At 40.7% G+C, this 12,667-nt stretch overlaps 1 long non-coding RNA gene across 3 annotated transcripts in view; it reads right to left on the bottom strand.

Annotated features, from left to right (window-relative positions):
• LOC119495239 overlaps window positions 1–12,667 on the bottom strand; it is a 38,315-nt gene that overhangs the window by 19,060 nt on the left and 6,588 nt on the right. For all 3 annotated transcript variants that reach the window (XR_005208409.1, XR_005208407.1, XR_005208408.1), the window contains exon 3: window positions 9,462–9,603. This is a non-coding gene — a long non-coding RNA (uncharacterized LOC119495239). The remainder of the gene's footprint in view (window positions 1–9,461; window positions 9,604–12,667) is intronic.

The raw sequence follows: 12,667 nt of genomic DNA, 5'->3' as shown, positions 1-12,667 counted from the left end.
ATTGTGGTATTATTTTAGTTATTTCAGTGTTTTGCATCCCGTTACATGGGTTAATGTGTCAAAATGACAGCGTAACATTATGCATAATTGTAAATGAAACAGTGGGCTGCTCATTTAGCTAGTATGGCTCGGTACTAGGGGTGTCGCGGTATATCGGTTTTGCAGTAATCGCGGTATTAAAAACATGAAAATAGTAATATCATTAACAACAACAATGGCATTTAGCTATTTCTCTTTTGTGTTCTCCCGCACGCAGTAAATAAAAGCTTGTCGCAGACATGACGTTATATACGCGCGCCACAAACAGACTTTAAAGTAAACACAACACAAGCAAGCGCAGGTCTTGTCTTTGTGATTCTGTCAAAATGACGACGAACGAAAAGGAGATACTTTATCGCCCCACTAAAAACGTAAACTCTGCAGTGTGGGAATTCTTCGGGTTGCGCAAGAAAAACGTAGTGAAGTAAACAAAGCACTTGCTTAGGTTGAGGCAATAGAACAGTTATAGTTAGGTTTAGGAAAAAACAACATGGTTGGGCTAAGGGTAGAGATGCCAAATGGTGCCTTTTGCGTCGGCATCACACACCGAGCGGCGTGACAAAGCGTCGGTGTTTGACACCCTGGGAATGAGAACACGCTGGGCCCATAAAAATATTACCATACATATTCCATATTAAGGAACAAAATGCTGATTTTAAATATAGGATGCATCACGTTGTTGATGACATTCAAGCAAAAATGGTTTAGTATTCAAATGGAAAACTAAAGAGTTGTCATATTGCACTATATTCCCCAAAGCAGGCTCACTGTGGTTATTTTGTGCAATGGAACAACTCTGTCTGTCTTCTCAACGCGCCCCCCCCTCCCCATCTCCACCTCCTCCACAGTGTCTGACTGGTGCGTCCCTTGGCTGCGTCAGGCACTTAAGCCCCTGACTAGTCTGATTTACAGGGATGAAAAAGGGGAGTTTAGATGTTAGTCGATGAACTACAGCTATGCTAGCTTTCAGCGCTGTCCTCACTCCGCCGTAACAGTATTTTACCGCTTCCCAACAAATTTACTGCTTCATGCAGCTTTGGATTCTCAGCCAAAGACGGAACAAAGCCAACAAAACTTCTGCTGTCCCAGACGACCATAGACAGCCACCGCAGACACTACTAACAGCACACAGACAAAGCTGATAATTAGCATCTGACATGACAAGGAGCTCTGATGTTCATCATATTAGTCATATCCAAACATTCAGATCAGAATTAAAGTCATATTATGGATGCTGTTATAGGTGTGAATGTGAGTGTGAATGGTTGTCTGTCTCTATGTGTCAGCTCCGTGATAGTCTGGATAAGCGGTTACAGATGATGGATGAATGCTGTTACAGTATTCACCATCCTACTCATGTGCTAGTTAGGAAAAGAGATGTGTCAATGTGCTATATAATCCTATACGCAGTGTCAGAAATGAAGGGGGGCAAAGGGCAAAATAGACCCTAAAAACTGTGATTGAGGGGCAAAAACTGCCCTCAAGATTTCGGAAAAAATATATATGCACACACTTCGCTTTGAAACAGCAATGGTATGCTTTTTATTTACTCCTGTTGGCACAAGGTGATGATTAGGCTCCTGTATGCATTTTACTCTAGTCTCCTTTCACATTAAAAACAGTAGAGCTGCAACGCAATAAGTCAACAAATCAATTAGTTCTTTTATTGACGAAACAATCAAATGATTAATCTACAAAATAATTGGCAGATTAATCGGTAATGAAAATAGTCATTACTTGCAGCCTTAAGAAACAGCAACTTTATACACTATTTTTTTTTTTAAAGTGCCCCTAACATTTTGTAAATGCCCCATTTTTTAGACAGTGGGGGCAAAAGTATTTTTTTAATTTCCTACACTGCAACACCATCTCAGCATGGATTCATCCCATATTTCAACAGAACATTTTGATTATTGATTAATCGTTAGTCATTTTTCATGCAAAAAAGGCAGAAATACTGTTTTCAGCCTCTCAGTTATGAATATTTCTTGCTTTTCTCTGTTTTATATCATATTAAAGTGAATATCTTCGAGTTTTGGACTCACAAAACAAGACATTTAAAGACATCACCTTGGATTTTGAGAAACAGGGATGGACTTTTTTTTACTATTTTCTGATATTTTATAGACCAAATGATTAATTAGGCTATAATTAATCTAGAAAATAATTGGCAGATTAATCCATAATGAAAATAATTGTTAGTTGCAGCCTTTAAAGCAACTTTATCCATTAATTACCATTTTATTTATTTATTTATTTATAAGTGCCCCCAAAATGTTGTAAAAAAAATGATTCATACAGCTCAAAGTTATCCAGTTATATTCTTTTATTATTTTTTAATTATAATTATTTTATTAATTAAAATAGTGCGTTACATTTTCAGCTGTAAATAAACATCAGAAAACTTTTTTTTGAGTGAAATAGACAAATCAGGCAATAGATGATGTTTTTTTTGTAAAAGTGATACTTGATGTGCAAAAAATGAGGTCTCATTCTTTATAAAGGTTATGTACACAACTGTACTTTATAAGCACTTCACATTCAAGATATATAGTATGAGTGCTCTCCCTCTTGAGTCCTTCCAGCATCACCCTCTCGCCGCAGATTCATCCCATATTTCCACATCGACCACCCCGCGATGGATGTGTAGGACACTGAAAGGCCCCACTATGCAACCGTACTCACACTCACTACATCATATCTGGAGCGAAGAACACAGTAACCCAATATCTGGAGTTTCCCCTCAGTCTGCTGGAGTTCCCACCCACCCCTGAGGTCCACCCTTGGCTTTGGCCCCATGACTCACCGCGGACAGGAAAGGCTGACATGTAATCCATTACTGGAGGAGACGAAGGAGGGCGACGGGGAGGAAGAGGAGGGAGAAGAAGGTGTGGGGGTGGAGGAGGAGTGGATAAGGAATGGAGATGGCGGGAGATATGTGGGATGGAGGACTGTAGGAAGGGAGTTTTTTGTAGTCTCCAACAGTTCATAACAGGACTCCCACAGGCCGAGTGGAGATGCAGGGGTGGGGTAGCAGAGTGAAATATGACTTCGAAGGAATCATTTCTCAGCGCACAGAAAAGTGCATCGCTCAATGCAGCTAATTGAAATCAGTGATCTAAGGTTTGGTAAAGAGAAAGTACTTCCTCTAGTTGCTTGTAATCGTTCAAAAGGACACTAGAAGAGCTCTCATATGTTTTCCAGTAACCACATCTGGCGCCGTCATGGAGGCCAAGAGACGAAATGTGCAAATAATGGCTTTGAAACTGACAGAACAACAGATGCAAGAAGTTCAATTTTGCATTTGCATTTCACAACTTTTAGGACCTAATGATTTAAATAAGGGCTATTTGCGTGTTCATACTGTTACAGACGTCTCCTTCCCAATGTAAGTCTATGGGAAAACCTTTTTTTTGGGCCCAATGGCATCACGTGACTGACACGGAAGTTGTAGTACCGCCGTTTGACCATTATGAAAATTTGCATCAAAGCTCCGCACACTTCCTGGGGGCTTGCCATAAAGAGGACCTGCTCCGTATGTGGATATAAACGGTTCATTTTAAAGTAACGAAAACACAACAATTCTTATTTTCAAGTGGTTATACACTAAAGAAAACACACTTTTAATATATTCCATTTCTGCCGACATAGATCCCCCTATATGCTACACACTGGCCCTTTAAATTAATCTTAATCCCCCACATTAGAAACTCCACCCAACTACTCTAAACAGGTTAACAGGTTGAACACTTGCTGCGTTCAAGTGTCCTTAGATAACCACAGAGAGTCTCAAACCGACACATAGTGAGACCCTCGTTGTCACCCAAAATGTGTCTCCCGTTGCTCCAGAGCGTTGCTTTGTGGCGAGCTGTCTGTTTTTATTTATATCGACAGAGAGAAGAGGTGGAGAAAGCTGAGATGATGAGAAGGAAGGATACCACACAGCAACCCACCCTCCCAACACATACTAGGACACGGCACTCCAGAGACGCATACTGCACCTGCTGTGGCCCCTGGCACGCAAGCCTCATCTCCACAAACACCTCATATATTATAGACACACATACACACATGCCAACTTTATTTTAGCTCTATCTGTCCGTGTTAATTTCTCTACTTTCTCTTTTGTGTCTTCATCTTGCCTGTGTGCTCTGTCCACGTGGTTCTGAGCCTTTTGAAAGAACAAATAATGACTGTATTGTTGTTTTTTTTATTCAGAAAGTCTTATTGAAGTATCAGTAACATTTTACACAAGGGGAATTAAGCAGCTTTCCCACTGGACAAAAAACCCACTAACATCTTGCTTTTGTCTTCAGTGGGAAAGGTTACAACCTGCATTCATTCCCGGGACAAAAGACTCTGCAGTAGTCACGGATATTTATCGGCTCCAGCTCCGATCGGCAGTGATCGCGTGGATTTTCCGGTGCGACGCTATGCGACATGCATTTTAGTCAACATATAATAAAATAAAATCAACGGGAATTAGCAGTTACTATAATTTATTTACGTACAAGACATACAATTGATATGCTCTCCTCAAAGCCACCAGACTCCAGTGACAGAAACAGTCATTTTACCTCGCTGATCGTCATGAAACACACTTCATTCAAACGCAACAGAAACAAAATAAAATGCATCAAAACCGTCTTGGTTAGTCTTTCCACCGTTCCAACAATCACTAACTCTGGTTTGGTCAAAATAAAACCTTAATTCACAGAGTTAGATGTTAAAAGAAACAGCCGTTATATGCTCTCCTCAAAGCCACCAGACTCCATTGACAGAAACAGTACTTTAACTTAGCTCGACATAAACAAAATAAAACTAATCAAAACCGTCTTTGTTTGTCTTTCCACTGTTCCAACTATCACCATCTCTGGTTTGAGAGTTTGAAAGAGAGACTGAATAAGTAACAGATATTAAAAAAAGAAGTAACCACCGTAACATTTTCACCGGTGCGTTTGTGACGTCGAACATGACACACCAGAAAAAAAAAACAGAAAGGCTACTCGTCTACTGGCAATGGGAAAGGAGTCAATCGCCTATTTTAACGTGTTTTCCTGTGTTAAAAAAACCTCCATAAACTAATTTTGGTTGTAAAAGCTCATTACACTCAGTCAGAGAAAAATAGTTCCCACAAATGCAGTTAAAGTAGTTCAATGCAAGTACTGTCAAGTGAATGTCGTCCTCTAAAACAATGACGCTGATGATAATTTTAACCTTGCAGCATGATCCTTGTTTTCCAACAGCGAGAGCACTTCAATCCGCCTGCGCATCAAGTTGCATTTTACAAAGTGACAACTCTGGATCCAGCAGGTACACCAGACCAGAGACTCTGATTGCCATCGCTGCTGTAATGCTGACAGCTTAATCTTAAATCTCTGATTCAAACGATGCCACATCCTATTTTAGATCTACTCCTGTCATTAAATCAGTCCACTGCTGCCCACATTACAAATAAAAACCAAATGGACTCTGATAAAAATCTATGTCCTTACGCTGGATTTGGGTTACACGGGTAAAACTGAGATTTGCTAAGTTCACATATTTCTTTTTCTTTTCTTTGGTAAGTAGTCATTTATACATGTGTGGTTCTAAAAAATGGCTGTTAGGGCAAAAGGTAATTACCTGTCTGGAAAGCTCCAGTCATGTGCAGGGCTGGGCCAGTTCAGTGGGATGGAGGATGGAGACGGGGGGGATTGTTTATTTGTCAAACGTGGTTATTACCTCTGTCAGGCCTCCTTTTGAAATCCAAGGCTTTTGAATCACTGATGCCGACGTAAAAGCAAAAGTGTTTTCCTAGTCAATTTGAGCCTCGGAAAACTCAAACAATAAGCAGGCTGCTCGGAAAGCTAATATTTTCTGAATCAGATATTTATTTGAAAGGCAAACGCTGGACGAGTTACAGATTATTTGTGTGATCAGAAAAGCACTTTTCTCTGTTCGGTCTGCGGAGCTTTCAAGTCGGGCCACGTTCAAATAAATATGGAAAACGGCCCAAAGTTGAAAATCACCCACAGATGATGAGGGCCGATGTGCGTATAGTCGCACGCCGAGGGAGCCCATGTGCTCGCTGCGGGAATATAAATGGAGTTTTTAATTGTTTGTGACTCAGGTCGGTGGGCAGGGTCTGGGTAAAGCCAATTAGGAGACTGGAGGAAACAGTGAAGGATTGTCTGCGGAAAAAGGCACTGACTTTCTGGTGGGCTGGCAGACAGTGTGTGCACTTGTGAAGCATACTTTGTGTCTGCATCCATACGTGTGCATGTGAGAGAGAGAGAGTGCACTTTGGGGGAAGAAAATGTCATATGGCATATCTGATTACGTGTTGCAATTTTTTTTTTTTGTACAGTATTTAGCTTTTTTTTCCCCCTGAAACTGAAAGCCCTGGCCACTGCAACAGTATCTGCAGATTGAAATCAGACCCAGAACTCTGGTCAGACTTGGACCTAAAACAGAGAGAAAAGCAATGCCGCGAAACCAGCTCTTTGGTTTTATGTGACTTATGTGGTGCTTGAATTTCATCCATTGTTTTTGCACAGTCAAAACAGTGTTTCAGCATGAAGAGAAAAGCGGTCAGTGGAATTTATGGCGCTGTTCACCGATGTGAAACTTCATACAGTATGTGAGGTCGTACCATGTATGTGTGTCTGTTGAACTGTGTCACTGAGAACAGGTTCCTGCATTTTTATTGTATTTGGCATTTTAAGTAATTCTATGTACGACATTTGAGTGACAGACAGAAACAGGCAGAGAAAAAGAGGAGCGCCTTCGTGGTCAGCAGCAAAAAAAAAAACGTTGCTTTTTGTTGAACTCATGTTGTGAATTATACGTTCCCACTCTTCTCTATTCCCACTATATGATTTTTTTCTGTGGTATACTGCGGATGAATGCTCGATCGTGCTTTTTGATTATTAAGGACGTTTACCATTGATAATTTGGATCCCAAACTAGCTTCATTTATGTTTTGCCCATTATCCACAACAAGAGAAATACACCACAAAAGAACAAAATTGCTCTAAAGATTAAAAAAGTCATATTTATTAGTTACACCAAAGACTCCGATTGCATCACAGCTGTAATGCTTAATCTGAATTCTCTGATTCATACCACTTCCTATTTTCTATCTACTCCTGTCATTAAATGTTAGTTTATGCTTTATTTAAGCCCAATGCATGACATTTTTCCTAAACCTATCTAAGTGTTTTTTTTGCTTCAACTTAACTATGGACATTACTGTAGTTTTGTTGCATGGCTTACAAATGTCAAATGCCTCCTCATGACACACAGAATAGCCGTGTAATGCCGTGCTACTTATACCCCTTACTTTGAGACTGGGTTGTCTCAACCGCACTAGGATTCGCTTGGAAACGGTCTGAAACCACCTCTCGCAAGCGCTCTGGGACACGGTTGTTTTGGTCCACACCAGAGTACGATTACTGCGTTCACAACTGCCCCAACGAACCGCACCAGAGTTTGATTAAAACGGTCTAAATGTTGGGTTGTGAAAGCGCCCTTATAGATGATTTGAAGTCACTCTTGATAAAAGTTTTAATGCTGAAAAATGTTAAAATGTTGCTCCATCGAAAGCAGCAGAGCTGCTTGTTTTACTGAATTGAATTTTCAGTACCAGGGTGGAGAAACTAAACAAGAACTAAGTCGCTATTTATACCTCGTATATTTACAATGCAGTGTTATTATAAATAATGAGGTCCCTGAGGTTTGCATGCTGACAGTGTGGTAGTTGTTACTAGCAGCCATTTAGCAACACCGAGGTCCCTGGTGGCCTTCAGACTCCCAGAAAGAGAGCACTACAGTACCGCACTCATTTCACCACTGCTGCTCAAAAAGCACATTATTCTGATGGGAGTGTGTGTGTGTGTGTGTGTGTGTGTGTGTATGTATGTATGTATGTCTGCACAGGTGTAGTGGAGTATGTGAGTGTAGGTATGTGGCTACATACACTGTGTTTCTGTATGTGAGAATGGACAATGTTCATGCCTGCGTCTGCTTGCTGTATGTTCATGCATGTGTGTGCCCGAGGGTGTGAGCAAGTGTATGTGTGTGTGTGCAGCGCATAGATTTACATATACGTGTTTGTGCGTGCGTGTGTGTGTGTGTGTGTGTGTGTGTGTGTGTGTGTGTGTGTGTGTGTGTGTGGGTGCGTGTGCGTGTGCGTGTGCGTGTGTGTGCGTGTGTGTAGATGACCTGATTGGTGGCAGGGTGGCCAGCTGGTGAGGGCTCGTGTTTCCTCTGGTATGAAAACTCTCTGCTTGGATCATCTCCGTGACCAGGGAGGGGAAATGGTGCGTGTGTGTGTGTGTGTGTGCGTGCGTGCGTGTGTGGTGTGTGTAGGGCGGCAGCGAGAGCATCGACACAGTAATTCTTGTGTTTACATTTATGCGAGCACATAATCTCCACAGGGGTCACGGGGTCACTTTTGTTCTTTGTTTTTACTGTTTTGAAAGGTGCTATATAAATAAGTTATTCTTATTAACACCACCCGCAGATGTCCACATGAACCTTATGAAAATACCAACCCGAATCTCATGGGAAGCCGTATAAACAGCACGACATTACAAGGACATTCTGCGTGTCATGAGAACGTCTTTTAGTCCTTTTGGGTGTCATTTTTATGCCACGCAACAAAACTACGGTAACGGCCACAGTTAGGTTTAGGCAATAAAATCTCAACCCGTTTCTGGCGCTGTACAGCTTGTATAAGCCCTACTGTTTCCATCCGAACGGCCATATAGCTATACTAAATGCTTTTCTCCCGGCAGAGAAGAGCTGCTCACGACACCGCGGCACGGTTTGAACTGCGCTCGCCGCACATCACAGCATCATAGCAAAGCTGTCATGGCGTGGCACTATTTTACAGCTTGCCTCACACATTTGATAAACTAGCCAGCGATTGGGTTGGGTCAGCGATCCGGGTCACAATGGGAATCTTGATTTATAATATACACATATGATACATGAACATAGACACACATGCGCACCCATACGTACTTTTACATATGTATATAAAAATTAAAAAATGTTACAGATGCACAATTTGGTTGACTCATAGCTGCATCATCTTCTTCTGAGTTGTTTTAATGGTTTTAGAGGTGCTTTGACAGCAAATTATAGTGACGCATTTAATCTTTTAACTGTTTGTTATTGACATCGCTGCAGTTAAACAATACTTCTCTCTTTCTCCCACTCAGATAAATCTCTCATAAAAATGTGAGCCTTTATATCAATCTTGCCAGTGAAGCGTTGTTAGACTGCCAGTAAATACGACATTTGCTGCCAACGGTTTGATTCAAAGTTTGTTCCTCCCCCATAAATTAAAACGAAACATAATGCACACTCTAACTTCAAGACCACAGGTACACAGCCACTCTCTTTTTTTCTCAGATTAGCTTTCTCTGTCTCACCTCTCATTTCCAGGCCGAGGATCACTCCCCTTTTTTCCACTATGTGTGCATCTGGCCGTGGGCTGGCTCTGGTCTGACTCAGGGCGAGGCAGGTCTGCCTAGGGCTCTTTGGAGAGGACGCTTCTCCTCACCTGCTACTGTGCTGGTAGGATGAGACAGGATAGGAAGCTTTAAAGACAGAATACAAACTCTACTCTTCTCACCAATTTAAATTATAACTCATAGATCCATTAGTAGAATTCATGTAAATTTAAACGTGCAATGGTGCACCCGATTCGACCGTTATCAGGCCATTAAATAGACGTTATCAGTCGCTATAAGCACCATAGATGTGAGTCATTAGGGGCCTACTACGTTGTAAAAGTGAAACTTAAAATGAACATGATCTAACATGTAAAACTGAATGGAACGTCACCTTTTGAACACAAACAAAAAGGTTTCTTTAGGTTTAGGCAACAAAACTATAATTTCTTTAAGTTTAGGCAATAACTACAACTTCTTTAGGTTTAAGCAATACAAATACAATTTTAGATTTAGGCAATAAAACTACAACTTCTTTAGGTTTAAGCAGCAAAACTGCAACTTCTTTAGGTTTAGGCAAAAAAACAGTTAGGTTTAGGCAATGAAACTACAACTTATTTAGGTTTAGGCAGCAAAACTACAACTTCTTTAGGTTTAGGCAATGAAACTACAACTTATTTAGGTTTAGGCAATAAAACTACAACTTCTTTAGGTTTAGGCAATAAAACTACAACTTATTTAGGTTTAGGCAGCAAAACTACAACTTCTTTAGGTTTAGGCAATGAAACTACAACTTATTTAGGTTTAGGCAATAAAACTACAACTTCATTAGGTTTATGCAAAAAAACACCTTAAATTTAGGGGGAAACACTGTGTTTTGGGTTAAAATAACTACAAATACAAAGACAACTTTCACACGGGATGAAAACTCAAAGACACATTGTTGGTTTCACACTGGGTCTATACTACACCACCTGACTTCTGCTTCTGCTTTTGGCTGCTACTGCTCGACCATGTTCACCATCCACATGTTAACTCTGTCCGTCTGTCATTTGGTTTCAGGCAGGTAGTGTGCAGCGCGTTTATCACAGCTTCTTTGCAAGAAGTATCTGCCTGCAGAAGATTAGCGTGAGTAGCTAAGACTCAGCCGTATACAGTAAATGTCTAGTAAAACCAAACAGGGATCCTAAAAGAGAGATAATTTTACCCAGTGATTTGACTCCATAGTAACATCAAAGACAAAGCTTTAAACATGCCATCACTGTATTTGTTCCTGTGTACTGCAGTTAGGGAGTATAAGAAAGTCATAAGGACAGCACAAATAATAGGGAAGGGGAAGAGAAGGCAGGTGGCAAATGAAATAATGGAGAGAACATAAATAGCATGAAGTGTGCGGAGCGGCGAGGTGTGAGTGACTAAGAAAGAGAACACCATAACATAATTAAATAGATGAACTGCGTGCATTCACCCCACGACCACAGCGCTGTCGGGTTTTACGACAAAATGGAAACTCCACTTTTGCTCTGATTTATTGCCTGGACTGCAGCAATTCTCTCTCTTTCACTCACTTTCCCAGTTTTCATCTAATTTCAAGTGATCAAGTTGCTGCCCATAAACAGAACACGCACCAAAGATTGATGATGCAAAGACACACATGCCCTCTCTGCCTATTGTGTATCCATGTTTGGAAAGCCATGAATGGTCAGGGAGTTACACGGACAATGCTGCTGTGGTGGGATTTTCCAGAGTACTTTGTTTCATGAGGTTAACTGATGAAAAGACCTTAGGAGGTTTTTGAGGATGTGGTGGCAAAGGTAAATGCCAATGCATTCATAGGACACACAAACACATGCTGCACTCTCACTCTCTCTCACACACACAACACACAACATACTAACACCACTGCACTATTGCACATAAAGCAAGTAGGGCTTTCTCATTTTAACACCACTAATTTCTTTAACACTTCAACGCAATCGATATTTCGGAGGTTGTAGCGGGCTCAGTAAACTAGAGTGAAGACACTTCATCATACGAAACTAGAAAAGGAATATATTGCTGCCATGTCATACCAGCTTGTCACGAAGGAGGCTAAATAACGCTCCAGAGTTACGCTACATTTTGGCGAGGAAAAACTGTCATGGCCATTTTCAAAGGGGTCCGTTGACCTCTGACCTCAAGATATGTAAATGTAAATGGGTTCTATTGGTACCCACGAGTCTCCCCTTTACAGACATGCCCACTTTATGATAATCACATGCAGTTTGGGGCAAGTCATAGTCAAGTCAGCACACTGACACACTGACAGCTGTTGTTGCCTGTTGGGCTGCAGTTTGCCATGTTATGATTTGAGCATATTGTTTTATGCTAAATGCAGTACCTGTGAGGGTTTCTGGACAATATTTGTCATTGTTTTGTGTTGTTAATTGATTTCCAATAATAAATATATACATACATTTGCATAAAGCAGCATATTTGCCCACTTCCATGTTGATAAGAGTATTAAATACTTGACAAATCTCCTTTCAAGGTACATTTTGAACAGAGAAAAAATTTGTAATTCATTTGTGATTAATCACGATTAAATATTGTATTCGATTGGCAGCCCTAAAAGCAAGTCAGCAGACCTTTGAATGCATACATAGCCAAAACAAACAAACACAATATAATAAGCATGCGTGTGAAATAAAAACTTCTTCTCATAAACATAGTAAATTCACAAAGAAATGAAACCATACAACAAAGAGACAAAGCTCTGAGCCACTCTTTTGTCCCTGAAACACCAACAGTAAATCTGTGGTAGACCAACTGAATGACAACACAGAGCAGGGAGAGCTGACCTTCACCACCACAGACACAAACATCACTTCATCAGCCACCTCAACTCTGCCGCAGGCCGGGTGGAGGGAGGTGGGGGGTTGTTGGGTTGTTGGGGTTTGCAGACAGGACGGACAGACCATCATAAACAGCACATCAGGTTTTGGTATCAGCCCCTTTGTTCTCTTCAACTTCACACCAGACAGATTGATTTATTGCTTTTAGACAATACTGCAAATCCCCAGATTTGACAACATTAAACAACATTACATTTGTGGCATCGACTATGTATAAGGTACAGATAAGATTGGTTAAGTTTATTATGATTATGATAATGGTTATTATAAATATTAATATATTTGGTATTA

Source organism: Sebastes umbrosus, chromosome 10 (assembly GCF_015220745.1).
Source record: "Sebastes umbrosus isolate fSebUmb1 chromosome 10, fSebUmb1.pri, whole genome shotgun sequence".
NCBI lineage: Eukaryota > Metazoa > Chordata > Actinopteri > Perciformes > Sebastidae > Sebastes > Sebastes umbrosus.
This window is presented reverse-complemented; position numbering and strand designations above follow the sequence as displayed.